Source organism: Schistocerca americana, chromosome 8 (genome assembly GCF_021461395.2).
Source record: "Schistocerca americana isolate TAMUIC-IGC-003095 chromosome 8, iqSchAmer2.1, whole genome shotgun sequence".
Lineage (NCBI taxonomy): Eukaryota > Metazoa > Arthropoda > Insecta > Orthoptera > Acrididae > Schistocerca > Schistocerca americana.
In genome coordinates, this window is record NC_060126.1 from 386,624,108 (window position 1) to 386,629,423 (window position 5,316).

At 46.7% G+C, this 5,316-nt stretch overlaps 1 non-coding gene across 1 annotated transcript; it reads right to left on the reverse strand.

Annotated features, from left to right (window-relative positions):
• Positions 1 to 3,002: 3,002 nt before the first annotated feature.
• Positions 3,003 to 3,074, reverse strand: Trnad-guc. The gene has a single exon. It is a non-coding gene; the product is annotated as a tRNA-Asp (tRNA).
• Between the last annotated feature and the right edge of the window lie 2,242 nt (positions 3,075 to 5,316).

Genomic DNA, 5,316 nt, shown 5'->3' on the forward strand with positions numbered 1-5,316 from the left:
GGAGTGCTACGAGTGTACGAAGTTTTCAGTAAATCCGCGTTACAAACGTTGTGGCCTCCCCTTGTCGGCTTAGTGGAATCATGGAGGTGTAAGAGTTGTGAGACAGTATCGGTGCCCGTTTCCTGCGTCACACTTGTCGCAGTGGGAGGGGCGGCGGTACGTCAACCGCCGCTGCCGCACACGAGAGCCGTTTGCTTACAACTCCTGGTGTGCGGGTGACTCTGTCCTTGGACGGCTGCTGAACACTCTGCACGAATGTGCTCCGTCGAATCGCATATCGAATAAGTTGTTGGCTGTCCATCGTAAATAAAGACAGAAGGCTTCCATCCAGTCACTCAGTGATCAGTCTGGCCTGGCAACGGAAGACAGCAAAACGAGAGCTGAAATTTTAAATTTAGCATTTGAGAAATCTTTCACGCAGGAGGATCGTACAAACATACTGCCGTTTGAGTCTCGTACAGATTCCCGTATGGAGGACATAGTGATAGACATCCCTGGGCTTGTGAATCAGCTGTATAGGTTGAAAGTAAATAAATCGCCAGGTCCTGATGGGATTCCAGTTCGGTTCTACAGAGAGTACTCTACTGCATTGGCTCCTTACTTAGCTTGCATTTATCGCGAATCTCTTGCCCAACGTAAAGTCCCGAGCGACTGGAAAAAAGCGCAGGTGACGCCTGTATATAAGAAGGGTTGAAGGACGGATCCTCAAAATTACAGACCAATATCCTTAACATCGGTTTGTTGCAGGATTCTCGAACATATTCTCAGTTCGAATATAATGAATTTCCTTGAGACAGCGAAGTTGCTGTCCATGCATCAGCACGGCTTTAGAAAGCATCGCTCCTGCGAAATGCAACTCCCCCTTTTTTCACATGATATCTTGCGAACCATGGATGAAGGGTATCAGACGGATGCCATATTCCTTGACTTTCGGAAAACGTTTGATTCGGTGGCCCACTGCAGACTCCTAACTAAGGTACGGGCATATGGGATTGGTTCCCAAGTATGTGAGTGGCTCGAAGACTTCCAAAGTAATAGAACCCACTACATTGTCCTCTATGGTGAGTGTTCATCGGAGGTGAGTGTATCATCTGGAGTGCCCCAGGGAAGTGTGGTAGGTCCGCTGTTGTTTTCTATCTACATAAATGATCTTTTGGATAGAGTGGATAGCAATGTGCGGCTGTTTGCTGATGATGCTGTGGTGTACGGGAAGGTGTCGTCGTTGAGTGACTGTAGGAGGATACAAGTTGACTTGGACAGGATTTGTAATTGGTGTAAAGAATGGCAGCTAACTCTAAATATATAGATAAATGTAAATTAATGCAGATGAATAGGAAAAAGAATCCTGTATTGTTTGAATACTCCATTAGTAGTGTAGCGCTTGACACAGTCACGTCGATTAAATATTTGGGCGTAACATTTCAGAGCGATATGAAGTGGGACAAGCATGTAACGGCAGTTGTGGGGAAGGCGGATAGTCGTCTTCGGTTCATTGGTAGAATTTTGGGAAGATGTGGTTCATCTGTAAAGGAGACCGCTTATAAAACACTAATACGACCTATTCTTGAGTACTGCTCGAGCGTTTCGGATCCCTGTCAGGTCGGATTGAGGGAGGACGTAGAAGCAATTCAGAGGCGGGCTGCTATATTTGTTACTGATAGGCTTGATCATCACGCGAGTGTTACGGAAATGCTTCAGGAACTCGGGTGGGAGTCTCTGGAGGAAAGGAGGCGTTATTTTCGTGAATCGCTACTGAGTAAATTTAGAGAACCAGGATTTCAGGCTGACTGCAGTACAATTTTACTGCCGCCAACTTATATTTCGCGGAAAGACCACAAAGATAAGGTAAGAGAGTTAGGGCTAGTTCTGTTTGGGAGTGGAACACGGAGAGAAGATGCTAGTTGTGGTACGAGGTACCCTCCGCCACGCTCAGTATGGTGGATTGCGGAGTATGTATGTAGATGTAGATGTATCCGGATACATTTATTAAGAACGGGGTGTGCTTCATCAAAGCCGGCCGCTGTGGCCGAGCGGTTCTCGGCGCTTCAGTCTGGAACCGCGCGACCGCTACGGTCGCAGGTTCGAATCCTGCCTCGGGCATGGATGTGTATGATGTCCTTAGATTAGTTAGGTTTGAAGTAGTACTAAGTTCTAGGGGACTGATGACATCAGATCTTAAGTCCCATAGCGCTCAGAGCCATATGAACCATTTGAGCTTCATCAAATCGATACGAACTTGTCTCAGGCCATTCACTGCAGGCAACGGGTAACCTTTTCCCTACCTTCCTCAGTGAATGGGAAGGACGCGATAGTATGCACTTAAAACCTGGCTCACATGCTCGAAAATTTCAAACGGGGGTTCAAATATGCATACTGTACGCAAGCCCAGTCCACCAAAAGATACCTGAAGTTCATCAACATTCCCATAGGAAGTGTAAATCTCATACTACCTATATTTTGTTCAATGATACTACTACAGAAATCAGAGTCCTATAATTTAAAAAAGCCTACAGTGGCATGTTGCAAGAATTGTGTACCAGAAATGCCAATTCCCAGACAAAAAAATAAAAAATAAAAATATCGAGAACTGGGCGAAACGATCAGCTAACAGCAAGATAAATAAAGAATGTAGCATTACAAGAAACAGCGAACTTAGCTTGTCCAGAACGGATCACGGCGTAAACACGATCTCTCTCGACGACAGGTGAAGCCAGATTTGAGCTACAGCACTCTGCTCTCCGTTAGTGGTATTCACTTTACTGCAAACCTGTGGTGGCCACAAAAACATCCTACAATCGTCACTTGCGGCTATGCTGCGGCCTTGGCACCTGAGTACGAATGCTTCGAACTATTCTCGTTTCATATCCTATCCTTACATGCATATCAACCGCTTGTCATCACCGAAACAATGCAGAAAAAAGCGGGCCTTTTCTTCTGCTACCATCACAATGTTAATGCTCTTCCGGGCCACACGTGCAACTTCCAAGATATGAAAGTCGCATCTCCCCGGCGGGGAATCGAACCCCGGTCTCCCGCGTGACAGGCGAATATACTAACCACTATACTACCGAGGAAGACGCAATCCATACCGACAATGCACGCACACTTATGGTACTCAAGTAGGTGATACATCTCAAATCTAGCGTCCCGATGCTTCCAGAGTCAGCTGCTACGAAATAAAAGTATGCCCCAGGTGAGGCTCGAACTCACAACCCAGACATTTCTCACGGCTACCGCCTTATAAGCACCGTGCGCTGACCAATTGCGCCACTGGGGCTACAGCAGAGTGCTTACAGTTAGCGGTATTCGCTTTGATGCCAACCTGTTGTGGGTACAGACCCGTCATACGACCGTCACCTGCGGCCATACTGCGACTTTAGCACCTGTCTACGAATGCTTCACACGATTCTTGTTTCATATTCTACACTTACAAGCATGTCAACCGCTTGTCATCGCCGAAAAAATGCAGAAAAACGCACGCCTTTCCTTCTGCATCCTGTAGAACAGCGACAGCAGATGCGTGGCAAGCTGTAAGTCCTGCAGGCCCACTGCGGCCGCACAGCTGGAGGAGAGGTTTCTTACTTGGGAGCTCTCTGCAGTGCGCCGAAGACCAGAGTGGCCTCGCCACCGCGGTGAGAGGACGATACGCAAAACGCAAAGCACGGAAACACGTTCATTTTCGATGTGCACTTGTCTCATAATACGGAATGCACGCTGTGGCCTTTCGCACAACGGATAAAGCGTCTGACTACGGATCAGAAGATTTCCGCGTTCGAATTTCAGCGCGGTCGGCACTGTGTTAGTTGACGGCGCGTGACTAGGCAACGGATGTCGTATGTCGCCGCCTTCGTGGAATGCGGTGTTATTCCTGAGCATCTCGGACCTGCATGTCGAGGCGTTCGCGGTAAATATCGCTGCCTGCGACAAGTCAAGCTGATAACTCTAGGACATAGCACGCAATTAAATTAAGTCGTGGCAAAGCGAGCAGCCAACACTTTCGAAGTGTCCCACGTCACGTAATGAAAAGTGGAGTATGTACATTCAGGAGTGCGTTGCTGTGGGAGCGCGCTGGGACTGTAGCCCAGAGATCGTGGATCGAATCATTGTTCTGCTAAAACTATTATTAAGCCTAAAGTCTTGGTTGGAGTGCACTGATTCATCATTAATAGCAAAACCTGTAATTCTGGAACGACGACGCCGTCGTGTAAGGAATGCGAGATCCATTTCCTAAGATGTGGCATTCTGTTTCACGCCACACGAGCAACATTCGCGCAGTTTTGCGATATAAAAAACGGATCTCCCCGACGGGAAATCAAGCGCCGGTCTGCCGCGTGACAGGCTTGGATACTATCTACTATACCATTAAGGACGACGCAGCTGGTGTCCTGAAGTAAAACAGGGTGTTACAAAAAGGTACGGCCAAACTTTCAGGAAACATTCCTCACACACAAAGAAAGAAAATATGTTATGTGGACATGTGTCCGGAAACGCTTACTTTCCGTGTTAGAGCTCATTTTATTACTTCTCTTGAAATCACAATAATCATGGAATGGAAACACACAGCAACAGAACGTACCAGCGTGACTTCAGACACCTTGTTACAGGAAATGTTCAAAATGTCCTCCGTTAGCGAGGATACATACATCCACCCTCCGTCGCATGGAATCCCTGATACGCTGATGCAGCCCTGGAGAATGGCGTATTGTATCACAGCCGTCCACAATACGAGCACGAAGAGTCTCTACATTTGGTACCGGGGTTGCGTAGACAAGAGCTTTCAAATGCCCCCATAAATGAGAGTCAAGAGCGTTGAGGTCAGGAGAGCGTGGAGGCCATGGAATTGGTCCGCCTCTACCAATCCATCGGTCACCGAATCTGTTGCTGAGAAGCGTACGAACACTTCGACTGAAATGTGCAGGAGCTCCATCGTGCATGAACCACATGTTGTGTCGTACTTGTAAAGGCACATGTTCAACATTACCTTCCTTCAATTAGGCCAACTGGCGGTGAATCGAGGAAGTACAGTACATACTGACGAAACTAAAATGAGCTCTAACATGGAAAATAAGCGTTTCCGGACACATGTCCACAGAACATCTTTTCTTAATTTGTGTGTGAGGAATGTTTCCTGAAAGTTTGACAATACCTTTTTGTAACACCATGTATATACAGTTTCTTCCGTAAAGAAAACTAACTTTAAAAAAAAATGAAACAAACTTGTTGCGAGGTGAAAGAAATCTATGTGAAAGCAATGATTCTTGATCCACGTATTTTTTTAATTATCTTCTACTTCCGTGAAGTAAAACGAACTTCTTT